We start from the raw sequence: 16,908 nt of genomic DNA on the forward strand, positions 1-16,908 counted from the left end.
CTTCACAAGTTCATTTAAAACAGCAGAGACCCAGATCAGAGGAACATGAGCAGCATCTCCATCCATCAGCTCCAGGGGGAATCCAGAGATCATCATTTCTGCTGCAAGACTCGGGAGAGACCTGAAATCAAACTGCAGACCTTCCTTAATCTTCATAGATGACCATGATTCATAGATCTGACCACACTCTCTTAGGATGAGCTCCAAGCCAAAATTTGTTCTATTAATTTGCTCTGATATATTGTTTAGTTTTTCTTCAGACTGCAGTAGTTTATCAGGCATCCTCTTCAATGCTGAGACTTCATTCCATTTCACTGCATGCTCTTTATGAAGTTCACAGAGCTTCTCTGAAGTAAAGTCATCCAACATGTTCATGATCCATCTAAGAAAGTAGTTTCTTTCATTGTCTCTCTGTGAATTCATTTGTTCAACAAATGTCCTCATAAACTCACTCACTCCTTTGGGCACTTGTTTTTCTCTTATTTCTCTCATCTTCTTTAGTTTGTTGCTTTTGTCTTCCTCTGGATTTTCTCCTCGTAGACGATGCAGCTCTTTGTTTATTTCACACCAGTCATGCCACAGTTTTCCCTGACAGGGCAGGATTGTTTCTTTCACAGTTGATGGATCTTTTCCTCTCAGTAATGCCATGATCTTCAGTGCTGCCTGTTTCCCTCTCTGACACTCTGGATCCTCCTCATCTACTCTGATTCCTGAGTGTTTAGTCACATCTTCAAGCCTGAAGGTCTTTTTTTGCAGAGTCTCTCTGATAGTCTCTCTTATTTGATTAGATGCATCACATTGATTTTTGTCAGAAAGACCAATTATATATTTTCCATTTCCCAGTTCAGTTTTTTCACTATGATTGTCAGTAAGAAGGCAAATGAGAGGCTGAGGAGATTTGAAGAGTGATCTTACCAAACCCTTATATTGGTTCTTCTGTCCAAAATCTGGCAAGAAAAGGACATTTACTGAGGCCATACTGGTCAGAATCTCATATTGTTTCTGATTGTCTGCTGCGTCACCATGAAGATTACAGAAAGCAACACAGTCATCAAATGAATCTGTGTTTCTCCCAGATGGACAGTACCAGGCGATCTCCACCACTCCGTCCATCAGTAATCTGGTTCTGCTGCTGCCTGGGCAGTTCCTGTGGAAGAACGTGTTGTGTCTCTCATTGATCAGGCTGTTCACCAGCTGAGATTTAGATGAAGACACAGAGCCAAACCTGAAGAAAAACACCATTGGAGTCTCAGCCTTGTAGACCGGCTGGGTTTGACTGATGGATTCATTATTAGTGGTCTTCATCTTCCAGCTCTTGTTGATTTGTCTGAATGTCCAGAGAGGAAACTCAATCTGTTGTGTAAATGGATCAGGAACAAACAGAGGCAGAGCAAACTGACACTGAGAGAGTTTAGTCACCATCAGCTGCTTCAGGAAACCATCAGCACAATGAAACACAGCCATCTGAACATCCATTGGGTGAATATCTTCTGTACTGTGTTTTATGACAGTGTATCTCAACCTGTAGTCCATGTTTATCAGATTTTGAAGAAATGAGTTTAGCAGTTCATTCTCTTCCTGTGGTCCATGAGTGTGAAATGAAGACTTGCTGATGTCAAGAATCTCTGCTGCTCTCAGTTTATTTTCTTGTCTTTTTGTCAGATTTAGTCTGTCATAAAGTTCTTTGAGTTGATCTTGTTTGTTTCCTTCAAGCTTTGGATTTTGACCAGTTTCATGACGCTGTAAACAGTTCAATTGATACATGTCAAATAAGCAGACAATAAACTAAAATGACTGAAAATAGCACAGGTTAGAAAACAAATATGAAATTAAGGGACTACTCACACTATGCTATCTGTACCTTGCCCAGGCCCGTTTTCTGGATCTGAAGTGTGAGTGCGCTGAATCAAGCTCAGGCACAGTTCACTTGGCGGGCCCTGGCCTGGTTGGAAGAGGTGGGCCAGAGCACAGTTCACTTGGGCTTTGGCACGGTACGCTTGTGTGTGAGTGCAAAACGCACCAAAGCCCGAAACTGAAAGCGAGACGTGACTTTTACAAGATTGTTTCAAATGGATTTATCAATCATTCTTACTGTGAATTTATTAATCATTCTTACTGTTCAATGAACACAAACAGTCGTAGTTTATTAAAGACGCAAACCCCTCACTGCACTAAAGCTGCACCTTCAGCAAACCTAATCATTACAGCAGCACGAGGACTTTATGATTGTTTATGAGCGCCAAAAGTGGCGGATCTGTTTGATGAAATATCTGACTGCGTGTCACTGCATCCCTAAGGACTAAAGTAATATAACTATAGAAATCTTCACTGTGCATCATCGATGACGTAAGCGTGCCTAGGCCCGATTGTAGTGTGAGTGCGGGCCGTCGGGGGAGACGGGAGGGGGGACAAGCGTGCTTTGGCCCGGTTCAAGGCAACTGTACATAGTGCGAGTACGCCCTTAAACATTTTCATGTAATTTAGAAGAGAATGAAGCTTTTGAGGTCATACTGTAGATAAGAAAAGCTCATTTAGAGCAGTATTCTGAGGATAATTTACTGTAAAGTTAAGTGTATATTGTAGAAAATGCTTGTATGTTCTAATATCAGAGAAAACTATGTAGTTTTGCTCATAAATAACAGAATCAAATCCAACTTGATGGTTATGAATTTTCAGTTACTGACCTGTAAAGAAAAGCAGCACATTTTCATCTCCTCAATTTCCTTCCTTCTGTCTTCTTCATAGTTTGCTGGTTTTAGTCTCAGTTCATCTTTTTTCTGTTTTTCTATTAACTTAATTCTCTCTTCATACAGTGTGCTCTGTTGTTCTCTCAGAGATTTCTCATTCTGGATTTCTTTTGTGAGCATCTCATGTTGTTTGATCCAACTTATTTTTTTTTTCTTACTCTTCTTCTCATTATCTTGTATTTGTTTTACCATTTCCTCTTTATATTTCTGCATTTGTTTCATCTCTTTTTTTATCTTTTTTTCGTTTTCACTAAATTCTACTTTTCTTCTCATGGTCTCTGTGTCATAATTCCTTTTTTCTTCCTCCATCTTTGTCTTCATCTTTTCTATTTCTGCTTCATGTTTAGCCTGAAGATCTGCCTTTTCTCTTCTGATTTCCTCTCTCTCTTCTTTAAGTCTGAAATTACATTTATCCCACATGTTTTGTTCTTTCTCTCTGTTTTTCTCAATCACTTGTAGTTTTGTTTTAAATTTCTCCTTTTCTCTCATTATGTCTGTTTTATACTGCTTTTCACTTAATTTTAATTCTTTTTCTCTTATTTTCTTTTCTGCTTCATGAATCTGTTTTTCCTCCTCCATCTTCATCTTCATCTTATCTTTCTCTTTTTCATGTTCAGACAGGAGTTCTTCTCTCTCTCTTTTCAGTTGCTCTACTTGATTCATTAACATCTTCATTTGTGCTTCTTGTTTTTCTCTTTCCATTTGTCTGAATATCTTACAGGAGTAGTAACTTCCTCCGTTCTTCATCACCATGTCATTGATTTTCTGCAGTAGTTTAGTCACTTGTGTACGGTCTTCAGTCTCGTTATTATTGAACACATGGTATCTGTTTCCACACTGTTCAATGAGGTTCATCAGAGACGATCCAGGTTCACCCAGATATTCTTCAATGGTCTTATTCTTCTTCTTCAGACCATCTCCTCTGGTGAAGAGCACTATGGTGTACTTTAAGGAGTTTTTACCAAATGTCTGTTGAATTTTCTTCACTGCATTTTCCTCCTCCTGAGTGAATCGTCCCACTGGTATCAGTAGAAGAAACACATGTGGTCCAGGCAGAATCAATGAAATGCACTCAGTGATTTCTCTCTGGATCTCCTCCTGACTAAGTTTAGTATCAAACAGTCCAGGAGTGTCGATCACAGTAATGGACCTGCCATCAACATCAGTTGTTTGTCTCTGACACTCTTTAGTAACTGACTCCTGAGAAACATCTTCTTTAAATGCTTCTCTTCCTAGGATAGTGTTTCCAGTTGCACTTTTTCCAACTCCAGTTTTCCCCAGGAGGACAATCCTCAGATCATCTGAACCTTCTATTAAACCTGTAAAGAGAAAACTGTTTGAGTCACACTGCTAGAGCCTGTGTTTTTAAAGTCGTGTCTGAGGGTCAAGACACACCAAACCGGCACACAGCTATTGTGTTTTGTCGGCCCGCCCGTCAGGCTAGTTGGTTTGGTGTGTTCGGGGGTCTCTAAGATTTTACATTTAAGCTGGCTACAATTAATACTATGGGCCCTATCATACACCCGGCGCAATGTGGCGCAAGGGGGAACGCAATAGTTGTTTGCTAGTTTTAGTTTCACACGAGAGTCGTTTTGATGTTTTCCGCCACGCTGTTTGAATAGCAAATGCATTTGCGCTCATATGTGCGCACATAAGCGCACTGATCTAAAAAGGGAGGTGTTCTGAGGCATTCTGAGGCAGACCGCTGGCGCGGGACTATTTTGAGGAACTATAATAGATTTTTCAATAGACCAAAACAAAGCCGGTCTAAAGTCCAGCGCAGAGCTTGTTAGTTGTGTGCCTCACTTACACACTGCTTAATACACACAAGATGTAGAGCAATACGCAAATATCTTTACATATGAAAAAAAATTAAAATATGAAGGATATATATAGGATATAGTAAGAATATATATATATATATATATATATATATATATATATATATATATATATATATATATATATATATATATATATATATATATATATATAGGATTAACATATTACAAAACATCATTTTCTAGCCAACATAAATGTAAAAACAACCGCCTTCATGCCTTCTTTATCTCAGGGGTCTTTTTCAGTTCATTCATAACAATTTGCTTTTGTATAATGTTATTATTATTAGCAGTATTATTTATTATATGCATATTTATATTTGTTTTATTAAAAACAAGCTTAGATTTGTCCACCTGTCAGGTTTCAGACCATATGGGGCACAGCATGTGTTTTAGGATATAACTCAGGTTTTTGAGCACATTTTGTTATTATTGTTCATTTATTTGTTTGCTGGAAATTAGAACTGAATTCAGAAATAGTTTTGAAACAAATATTTGCGCTTAACAAACAAAATTAATTATGTATAGGCTAATTAATGTATCTGTGAACAAGGTTTCCCTATCCTGGAGAGCGAAAGTAGATTATGAGATGCCTTATCTCTCATTCTCCTGCTGCAGATACTCTGTTTAACTGTTTTCTCTCTAGTGAAGTGTTCAGTTTTTCCACTTACAAAGTGCGTCATGTAAATAGCAAATGTGCTATGACGCGATGCAACTGGCTCTTAAAGGGAATGGGAGATGAGACTCTGATTGGTTTATTCTCAAAACACACCTATAACTCATTAAGAAAACAAGCTCAACCCTTTTAAACCATGCGCCAAGGCGTAAAGCGGATTTTCCCGTCCTTATTTTAGCAAAAGTGGATTCTGACACGCCCTAAAAGCGTTTGCGCCCTGCGCTTTGCACTTTGCACATGGACCGTCAAAATAGAGCCCTAAATGTTCTATCACATCATACATTTATTTTGTAGCTAATTAAAAAAACGGTAACATTTTATTTTGATAGTCCATTTGGCATGTAGTAGCAATGTAACTTAAATTCAACAAACAAGCCAACAAAATAAAGTGTGACCCAAAAAAATGATATTAAACCATTAACAATTTTACTTACACCTATTTGTAAATAAGTTTTAATTAAGGATTAAATGCATCTAAACACACATATTGTAATGCAATGCTCTCCCACATATATTTCAATTGTAACTTTGCTTATGTCACTCGCTACATTGAAACTGCTGTCATGGAAAATTAAATAGATGTTCCTGGCTGATAGAAGATGAACAAACAATCCCCAAACAATACCCAAAACTTGCAAAATTAACCAGAATAGAACTCGACCTGCATCTCAACCTGTAGCAGCAGCAGTGAAAGGGTGTTCGGTGCTGCTGAAAGCACCATCCTGAGTGCAGGACTGCGCTAAAGCCATTTACAATGGATTCAATAATGTTCCTCCACAAAAACACGTAGCCTAATCTTGGTGAGTAAAGGGTTTTTAAATTATAAATAAATATTAATTAAACAATAAAATCATAATGTAGACAGAGTATACAGGTTAATGTTGGCATTTAGGCTATTCAGAGCTGAAGGCAGACAGCGTTGTCGCCAGGGCGGCCAGAGCGACCTTGGACACTCTCACCGCTTTCGGTGTGACTGTACGGTAAGGGCCTCCTCACTAGCCTTCCCAAAAAGACAGTCAGACAGTTACAGCTTATCCAGAACACTGCTGCCAGGATTCTGACCAGAACCAGGAAATCAGAGCACATCACACCTGTCCTCAGGTCTTCACACTGGCTTCCAGTTACATTCAGAATAGATTTTAAAGTATTATTACTGGTCTATAAGTCACTGAAGTCACGTTAGCTCCAACTTGCCTAAGCACACCTTCCTGGATGTTTCAAGTACGCTAGTAAGACCTTGATAAGCTTGTTCAGGTGTGTTTGATTAGAGTTGGAGCTAAAATCTGCAAGACACCAGCCCTCCAGGAACAAGTTTGGTGACCACTGGCCCAGAACCTCAATACATTACAGATATGCTCGGTCTTCAGCTACTAACAGCGCCCCCAGCTGCTGCAATCAGCTTCCAGAAATGATCAGATGTGCTATAACATTAAGCACATTCAAATCCAGACTGAAAACACATCTGTTTAGCTGCGCCTTTACTGAATGAGCACTGAGACAGATCGCACTATTGTGTCTTTCTCTTCTTTTTTGTATTCCTTTATAACCTGTTTTTAACCCATTTTTATCTGTTTTTAATAATTTGTATTATTTGTTTTTATTTTCTTATACTTGTTTCTTTTATTCCTGTTTATGTAAAGCACTTTGAATTGCCACTGTGTATGAAATGTGCTATAGAAATAACCTTGCCTTGCCTAATTCTGCACAATCAACCCCTGCAGAAAACACTAACATTTTAACTGGGTGAAATGAAAACTTATATTAGCACAATATTTTTTGACAACTCCCTGAAAGTTATGGCAAAACATATATGAATGAATATTTTTGTGTCTTACTGAAATTTTGGTGTATCATAACCATAACTAGTCATTACCTTTTTGCTGAATCTGTGTCTCTAATGAGATTAACTTCTTCCTCGTTTCTTCAAATTTCTCCATTTGTGCTTCCAAAAATGCTTCTGTGGAAATAAAACGTCTATCATTTTCTTCCACCATCTGCTCCAGCTTGGTCACCAACATGGACACTTGTGTATTTAGCTCGAGGTAATGATGTCTTCCCCCAAAACACTCAATGACAGCCTTCATTGCTTCATTTGGTCCTTTTGTCCTGTGCTCAGATTTCTGGATGATGAGAACCATGATGTGGTTTTTTATCTCTGAGCTGAATATTTTCTGAAACTTCTCTGTCTCTGTTTTGTCTTCATCAGTAAGTGGACCATCAGGAATAACAAAGAGGAAAACATGAACTCCAGGATCACAGAGCGACACACAGCGGAGAGATTGACGCATCTCCTCTTTCTGTGAGAGCAGAGTCAGAGCTGGAAGCTCCACCAGAGTGATCAGACGTCCATCAACCTCTCCATCCAGCTTCACACACTCTGAGCTGAGCTCTGATTCTTTGTCTCTCTGATCCAGCATGAGCCTGGATATGGAGGATTTTAATCCTCTGTCTCTCCCACACAGAACCACATTCAGCTTTGCCAAAACACAGACAGCCTCTGGCACTGAAAAACAAACACAGCAATTGATTTGTGGGTCAGTTATGTGTTTTTATTGAATTCATAAGGTTGCTATTAATTGTTGTTATTATTATTATTATTATTATTATTATTATTATTATTATTATAGCATTGTTATCAACATTTAATGAACACTTAACACACCCCACACAGACTTATCCATACCCTTCACCGTACACCATCAATATGTAGCATGCACTGCACTTTAACCAATCCATACTTGAAACAGTACTGCCTACAACTATGTGGACACCTATTCATTGCACATATCACTATCAGTTTTACATTGTCCTGTGTTTTTAATTTTATATTCAACAGCATACTCATACAGGAGTATGCTGTTATATTTTGCACTATCGTTGTATTTGCACTGTCATTTTATTTGAACTGTCTGTATTTTGCACTGTCATTAGCCCCTTTCACACAGTGATACCGGTAAATATCCGGAAAATTTCCGGAACGACTTTACCGGTATATTCAAAAAAGCGCTGTTCACACAGGCGAGGACGTTACGGAAATTTTCCGGAAAAGAGCATTCACACATCCATTCCAAAATACCGGTAAATTCTGACATCATTCACCACAAATGAGCTTTAAACGGCTGCGCTTGTATTTGTAAACATTTGACTAAATTACAAACTCTGTGGATGATCAATATTGTAAACAACTTTCACTGGATCATATTCGCATGTCGAGATGTTCATAATATGTGCGTGTGCTGACGCTCACAGGCTGTTTCATGGGCACACGCAAAGCTTGAAGGTAAACAAACAACGGCTTATCATAAGCATCTTATCGATGATTGTTTGCACAGTTGGCATTAAGAAGAACATATAAACGTGATCTGACTAACTTCTAGCAGCTAAATGTGTCTGGAAAAATATTCAAAGGCTTTTATTCTCACAAACCGCGCGGACGTAAATGCGTCTGACTGTTGTGATTGGCTAAAGCAGACGTCTCACGTCAGCACGTTCTAGACGTGCACGAGCTTATTCCGGAAATCTTCCTTCTGCGTTCACACAGCGCAGCATTCCGGCAAATTGCCGGTAATGTTACAACTTCTCTTTCCGGAAAATAGCCAGAACGAATTTACCGGTATTTTCTAAAAGGACCTGTTCACACATACAACCTTTCCGGAAAATTGCCGGCAATTTTCCGGAAAGGTCTGTATGTGTGAAAGGGGCTATTGTATTTGCACTGTCTGTATTTTGTACTGTCACACGTGCTGCTGATAATGTAACAATAAAAGTGATTTGATTGGATTTATCAATCACCCCAACAGTAACTTCATAATGTTACAGCAAGTACCTAATAAACATTGACTATTTTTCAATATCCAAAACAAAAGTGTGTGTGTGTGTGTGTGTGTGTGTGTGTGTGTGTGTGTGTGTGTGTGTGTGTGTGTGTGTGTGTGTTTGTAAGGTATAACAACACAATCTCACGGCAATTCGTAACTTTTTAATTTAGTGGCTAATTCGTATGAATTCGTAGGATCTAATTCGTACAATTTAGTACGATTTGCTTATCCCCCAATGACGGTTGGGGTTAGGGGTGGGGTTAGGTGCCACGCCTCCTTTTTAAAATCGTACCATTTCGTACGACTGAACTTGTACGAATTCGTACGAATTAGCCACTAAACTGGCAAAACGTAAAATACTTAGTTTTCTCGTGAGATCAGACTGGGTATAATTAATGACCTGGCATTCAAAGTGACCAACAAACAGTCAAAAATCCAATCAAAATTAAATAAAGTCTTGCATAAGAATTGTACTATGCATACAGAAGCAGTTTGAGGACAAAAACCTGTCAAATGACTGAAAATACAACATCTGAACTTTGTAGGTGTTGTAACCATATTTTAAAAGAAATAGTTGACTCTGCTCAGGTGAAATATCAGAAAACAATGCTGACCCAAGGTGTAATGGCCACTCTGCTACACAGCTTCACCACCTCAGGTGTGCATTATTTTCTAGGAATTCAGCACCTTGTTGTCAATAATTCCTTACTTTTATGCCTACTTTATTTATTCCATTCTGATTGGCTAGAATATGTATAGTAAAATCATTAAATGCACAGGTAGTTAGAATCCAGCTTTGAGTGGGGCAATTGTTTGCTTTGTGCATTTAAAACCCTTTAATGTTTAGCAAGCTGTTGAGTATGACTTAAATGCCCTATCTGTGTTTACTGAACAAGTTTGCTGTATATATAAAATTAATATTATTTTATTTCAAAGTCTTTCTCTTGAGTTGAGCAATGTTTATGTGTAAGTGTAAACTTGTTCTCAAATATAATATTGCGAATAAATCTTACATAAGATGCTACCTTGAACAGCAATATCCAATTTTTCTTTATTGCTCTGCTTAAAGTGTCCAAAGTCTTCCAGATCACAGTCTTCCAGATAAAAGTTCTCTTCCTCTGTTGTAACTGAACCTTCAGATCTGCTTTGCTCTTCATCTGCTGATGTTTCTCTTGTTTCTTCATACATGTCACAAATAAGAAACTCAACCTCTTCATCCTTGAGAATCTTTTTTATTCTTTTAAGTATTTCAGATTGGCATTCAGATTTTTGTTGATCAAACTGAAGATGTCCACCTCCACATTCCTGTATTAACTGGTGAATGCAGTCATTGTTTATGTCCTCCTCTTCAGTCAGCACTATAGTGTGTTTAATGGCTTCATCACTGAATTCATTCAGCACATATTTCACTCTCCTTCTGTCTTCCTCAGTGAAGTGGTTCTGCTGCAGTATTAGTATGATCACATGAGGTCCAGGAGCAGACAGATTCACAATCTCCTTCACTGTCTGTGTGATCTGAGAGCTGAACAGATCTGGGATCAGCAGTTGAGAATCGTTGACGACTGTAACCTCTCTGTCCTGCAGTTTTCCTTTCTCTCTCTCGATGTGCAGCTCTACATCAGCAGATGGTGCTTCACTCTCAAACGCTGATCTTCCTAAGATGAAGTTTCCCACACTGCTGTTCTCTGTAGTATTTTTCCCCAGCAGAACAATCCTCAGATCACTCACTGGAACACACACAACACAGTTTGTAGAATTATAATGCTATAATAGTTCACACAAGTGCATCAACATGTTTATACACAGTAGGGATGATGGAAAACATGTTTTCAGTACATAAAAAGTAGATATTTTTTCTTCTTGAGAAAGTCTTGTTTGTTTTATTTCAGCTAGAATAAAAGCAGTTTTAAATTTTTTTGTCACCTTTTTAAGGACAACATTATTAGCCCCCTTAAGCTAATTTTTTGTCGATAGTCTGCAGAACAAACCATCGTTATACAATAACTTGCCTAATTACCCTAACCTGCCTAGTTCACCTTATTAACCTAGTTAAGCCTTTACATGTCACTTTAGGCTGTATAGAAGTGTCTTGAAAAACAACTAGTCAAATATTACTTGCTGTCATCATGGCAAAGATAAAATAAATCTCCAAATCAAATTAGAGATGAGTTATTAAAACAATCATGATTAGGAATTTGCTGAAAAAATCTTCTCTCCATTAAACAGAAATTGGGGGAAAAAATAAACAGTGGGGCTAATAATTCAGACTTCAACTGTATACAGGCCCGGATTGGCTAATTGAGAGGACCGGGAAAATTCCCGGTGGGCCAGTCCGTGTTTTTGGCCGCGAGAACTGGTGTCTCTAGCTGCTTGCACTCTCAGCAGTCATACTTTTTTCATTTCTTTATTTATTTATTTGATCATAGCCTCACTCTTTTATTCATTATTTTGCCGCAGCTCCGACCTTTTATTTATTTTCTCGCAGCCTTGTGAGCAAAATACAGTCTGCAGATTAATGATGACGTAACTATCATTCGACCCCAAACAGCGGCACCTTAGTGAATATAAGAATTAGAATAATTAATATTAATGAACATTACACCTGCTCAAAAATTGGATGATTTACTACATAAATAAATCTGACATAACTTGATCAGAAATCTAAAAAGGGAGAATAAGATTAAGCCATCAATAGAAAGTAATACTGTGATCAAAAGAGTCTTGCAGGTGACAGTGCAATACTTAATTTTGTTATTCCAAACCCACTGGTATAACAGTGCCATTGTGGTCCAGTGGTCAGCACGTAACGTTGCGATGTCACCAACCCAAGTTTGAACCTCACCTGAGTATTATCTTTTACATTTTTAGTGTTAAAACATTTTGAGGTTAAGATATTTTATTTTTATTTTTTGTGTAACCACTATTACAAAGGACAGGATATCTATAAAGAATTTTGCACAAAATATATACTCAGATATTGCAGGACTGGACATTGTGATGTTTTAAAGAATATTGTTTGAGATTTAGCCACCCTTTAATCTTCTCAAATTTATGAAAAACATTTGAAGTTCTAAAGCAGCTGTGTCCTTAAAACAGACGTGATCGTGTCAACTAGAAACTGAATTGGAAATTACATTATTTTAATAGTCAGTCATGAACTGAGGTAGGCCAGTATAAGGCTTAAAACTTCAGGGCTCCCACTCCGGCCCTGACTATATACACATACACACACACACACACACACACACACACACACACACACACACACACACACACACACACAGACACACACACACACACACACACACACACACACACACACACACACACACACACACACACACACACACACACAGTACATACACAACTGTTTAAGTTATGCAGGATGCTGAAATAATAACTAAATCAAACAATCACTTAAACATTTATGTTTATTAAACAAACAAGGCACAATTTAATTGTTGATCAATGTGTTCATTCTTATTATATTTTTTTTATAAAAAATGTTTTATCAAATATTACAAAAAAAACACTAATCTAAAAAATTATGTATATAGTAAAATAAAGTTATTTTTAGTGCTAAAGTCTGTCAGGAAATTTTATTTATGCTGATTCACAGCATAAATATCATTGTTTAGAATGCTAAGGTAGAATTGTTGACTTACTGTTAGGTCGGTCGCCAGATGGACTGCGTCTTTTAACTGCAAATAAAAACACAAGTTAAAAAATTCAACTTTACTTAAAGAAATGAATAATGTATTGAAAGATGTGTAGCTTTTTTCTGTGTATATCTTTTGCCAGTAAAAAGACATCAGTGATAATACATTTCAACTATAATAAAGATATACCATTACAACCCTACTTATTTTACTACTATTTTTTACTTGTATACTAATTGTAGAAACAATTTGAGTGAATAATGTTAGATTACAATTTTTTTAAATATATAAATTATGTTTTTTTTTGTAAAATGCATTGTAAATAGATCAGGCTTTACTGTTTATGTGTAAGAGACAGTACCGTTTCTCCAGAGTAATGCAAATTTTTAGTTCGAGGCACATCAGGTCTGACTGCTTATGTGTGTAATACAGTATCATGTCTCCAATGCATATAATACCTTGATTCGGAAAATATATATTTTTAACTAAACTACTAATAAGCACTGCCCCTAAATTGTGTATTTAACTGAGTGCCAGCTGCAGTAGTTCAGATTTTTCCATGAACGACACAGTGACAGTGAGTTCTCATTAAAGGATTCTGCTTTGAAGATACCCTGAAATTTCCTATGTCATGTCTACATAAATATGCATATACTGCCACATTCAAACTCTGACAGCCAATAAGTTGCTAATGAATTACTTAACATGTTTTGACGTTTGTTCAATTTAAAAATCTGCTAAAAATATTGAGTTCGGTCCTATTGCCTACTGATTATTTTGTTAAAGGTCCCATGAAGTGCTTTGAAATGTGGTAGAGTTAAGACATAATCATGAAGAGAGGGATTGTGGCATAAAGTAGAGTAAATTCCCTTAAAAAAATAAATAAATAAAATTTTGTTTTATGTCAAATACTAAAGAGAATTTGACTGGTCAAAATTAGATGAGAAACTGAAGATTAAAGTGACGCAAAAAAACTGTTGATACATTAAATTAGAGCGAAGATAGCCCCTTTCACACAGTAATACTGGTAAATATCTGGAAAATTTCCAGAACAATTTTACAGGTAAATTCAATAAAGCGCTGTTCACACAGGCAAAGACATTACGTAACATCAATTGGACGAAACCTGCAAAAACAATAAATGAATACGCAAATATATAAATAAAAGAGTAAATAAATCCATAAATTCCTGCATAAATAAAACAATAGGTAAATAAATATGTAAATAAAAAAACTAATGTATACCTGTATACAAAATCTACAAATTCCTGTATAAATAAATATAGACATAATTAATAGTGTGGGCAGGTAAATAATTAAATAAATTACACAAATATTGGGGGAATAAGAAAATGCTAAACTAAAAGTTTATTACGCTTTTCAAATGTCAATTTATTTTTGAAAACATTTGCATGTTTTCTTTTCTTTAGCTCAACATGCTAGTGATCAATCATCAGAAGCCAGTCCAAAAAATCAAGAGCAATTTTTTTTTTTTTTAACGATCAACCAATAATGGCATAAAGACCACCTTTTTATGATTGATAGACACCCTCTCATTATACTTTCAGTTCAGCATTTTCTTATTCCCCCAATATTCATGTAATTTATTTCATTATTTACCTACCCACACAATTATACAAATACATGTATTTATTTATTTGCATATTTATTTATTATTTAATCAGTGCAATAATTTATGGATTTATTTACATTTATTTATGTATTTGCGTATTTAATTAATTATTGTTTTTGTAGGTTTCGTCCTCAATATAAATGTTCTTATACACTCATGAATGTTTATTTATCTATATTTGTCTTTCCTATGATTCTTCATTATCAGGAATGTGAGTACTGTTAACACTGTATACTAATTTTAATACAATTATTAATAAAAACTTTTATACTAAAAAGCAATGCAGTTGCCTTTGGATAAAGATTTAACCTGGATGCATTCATATAAATATATTTGCATGGCGAAAGACTTGAATAAATATTTTTCTTTAAAAACAAAAAACTGAGAAACTGTAAAAATGTTTTACATCCCCTTATCATGCTTCAGGTGACGTTTTATTATAAATCTAACCCTTGTATACTCACCACACAAATTTTCTTACAATCATGCAATCTGCAGAGTCAAATTTTAACCAGAAAAACAAATGTACTTTGTACTTGTAGAACATTTCCTTATGGGCCTTGATAAAACTTAATTATTCCTATCATAAACTGTAGCTTATTGACAAATGCCTTACATGCAAATTTTTGTCTGTGACCTTGCTTTTTAACTGACTGTTCAGGTCAATTCAAACTGTGTTAGGTTATACATACTCAGATGCTACAGTATAAATATCTATTTCAGTTTATATATAAATATATATATATATATATATATATATATATATATATATATATATATATATATATATATATATATATATATATATATATATTTTTTTTTTTTTTTTTTTTTCCCCCCCAATTTTTTATTATCATAATTAGTATGCCAAAATCTAATACCAAATCAATGGCTGACAGATTTTATTTTTTATTATGTGCCCCGACTGTATTTTTAATTGTTATGGTGCTTACTCATTTTATGGAGCTTGGTGACAAATAATGTCTTGGTGACAAATAGCTGCAAAGGAATAGTGTGGGCGCTGAATGAGACTTACATTTATTGTTTATTTATGTCAACATTGAAATATGATATTTATGCATTGATGTCATTTTGCATTTTTTCTGCTATGCTTGCACTGTTGCACAATAAATGTTTGTAGCTATATAGATAATGACAAAAGGATACCTGTTTTTATGCATAAATTATTTTGAATGTTGAATAATTGTTATTCAAACTCCTTCAAAAGTTATAGGTAATGGTGACAACTGACAAACCTTGTTATGTTACCTTACTGTATGTACAGTATAGTATTAAACAGTGCGAGTTATACATTGACGATGGGGGGGGGGTGATGTTTGGTAATACACAAACTTTTTATTTTTATTTTTTTTAATACACATTATTTTTTGTTATGTTTTGACCGATATATTCTTCAACATAACTTCTGCAATTTCAGAGTTTACTGCAGGTCAAACTATAAAATCTATAATTTTACTTACATCTAGGCTATATATAAAAACAAGCACATATTTTACAGGAAAACCGTCTTTTAAACACTTACGGCGTCGATCGTTGCTCTATTTCTGCCGGTGAACGTTACTGTTGGTTGAAATTTCCTTTCCTCACATACAGTAAGTGGCGCGATTATTTATTCACAATGGTATGAACCGTTTTAGGGGTGGTGAAATGTATACTTATATTAGACGTTATTGTAATTATTAATATTGTCATTTAGTCATTTAAAATGCAGATTAGAAAAAATACTCCTCGCTATTAAAGTACTGAACCCCCATACATTTTGTTTTTCAGGGGGATTAATCGTTAACTACGGGGGTCAACAATACCCCCATCCACCCTGTGATTAGCTCGTTGTTAATAAACTTGTCTACATTCACTTTTTCCATGTCTCGCTTAATACTGACGAAATTAATTAATATAGATTTACAGTGTGTGCTCCATTAGATATTAAGTCTTGGAAATTATACAGAGTATAAATATATATATATATATATATATATATATATATATATATATATATATATATATATATATATATATATATATATATATATATATATATATATATATATATATATTTTTTTTTTTTTTTTTTTTTTAAACATCTATTAAAGTACAATTATTTTCTTACCTGGACTGAACGCCATATTCTTCTGATTAAAGTATCCTAGATAAACTCAGCACAAAAACACGCACATCAGCGGAAAACAATCTGAAGTAGGGCGCTTGACAAAAAAAAATACATAATAAAAGTTGGCCTCATCTTCAAACATAAAAAAAAAACATTTGATGGAAATCTCTTACAACATAATATATTTTGAGCAAACAGGATCTAAATTGAAAATCGAAATGTCAAAAGAGAAAGTGTATTTAGCTGACAAAAGATGGAGAAGAGAAACACACTAGCTAAGCTTATATATGCATATTTGATTGTTGCAAACTTTGCCCTGGGCGTGATTTTTGGACTGAGCCCAAGGGCCTTTTTAGACACCACAATTATATTTTCTCAGGCTCTACTACATTTTCCCACAATATAA

At 35.5% G+C, this 16,908-nt stretch overlaps 1 non-coding gene across 2 annotated transcripts; it reads right to left on the bottom strand.

Moving 5' to 3' along the window:
- Positions 1-10: 10 nt before the first annotated feature.
- On the bottom strand, positions 11-16,642 carry LOC108181393 (uncharacterized). Of its 2 annotated transcripts, none has more exons than XR_015523918.1 (7): positions 16,503-16,642; positions 12,745-12,780; positions 10,093-10,806; positions 7,138-7,767; positions 2,685-4,066; positions 301-1,740; positions 11-121 (listed from the first exon to the last, which is right to left on the bottom strand). It is a non-coding gene; the product is annotated as an uncharacterized LOC108181393 (transcript). The 2 variants fall into 2 exon arrangements; XR_015523917.1 differs by lacking the exon at positions 11-121 and adding an exon at positions 1,846-2,032 and having other exon boundaries at positions 1,605-1,740.
- Between the last annotated feature and the right edge of the window lie 266 nt (positions 16,643-16,908).

The sequence above is a fragment of the Danio rerio genome, chromosome 23, assembly GCF_052040795.2.
Source record: "Danio rerio strain M-AB ecotype USA chromosome 23, GRCz13ab, whole genome shotgun sequence".
Taxonomy (NCBI): domain Eukaryota; kingdom Metazoa; phylum Chordata; class Actinopteri; order Cypriniformes; family Danionidae; genus Danio; species Danio rerio.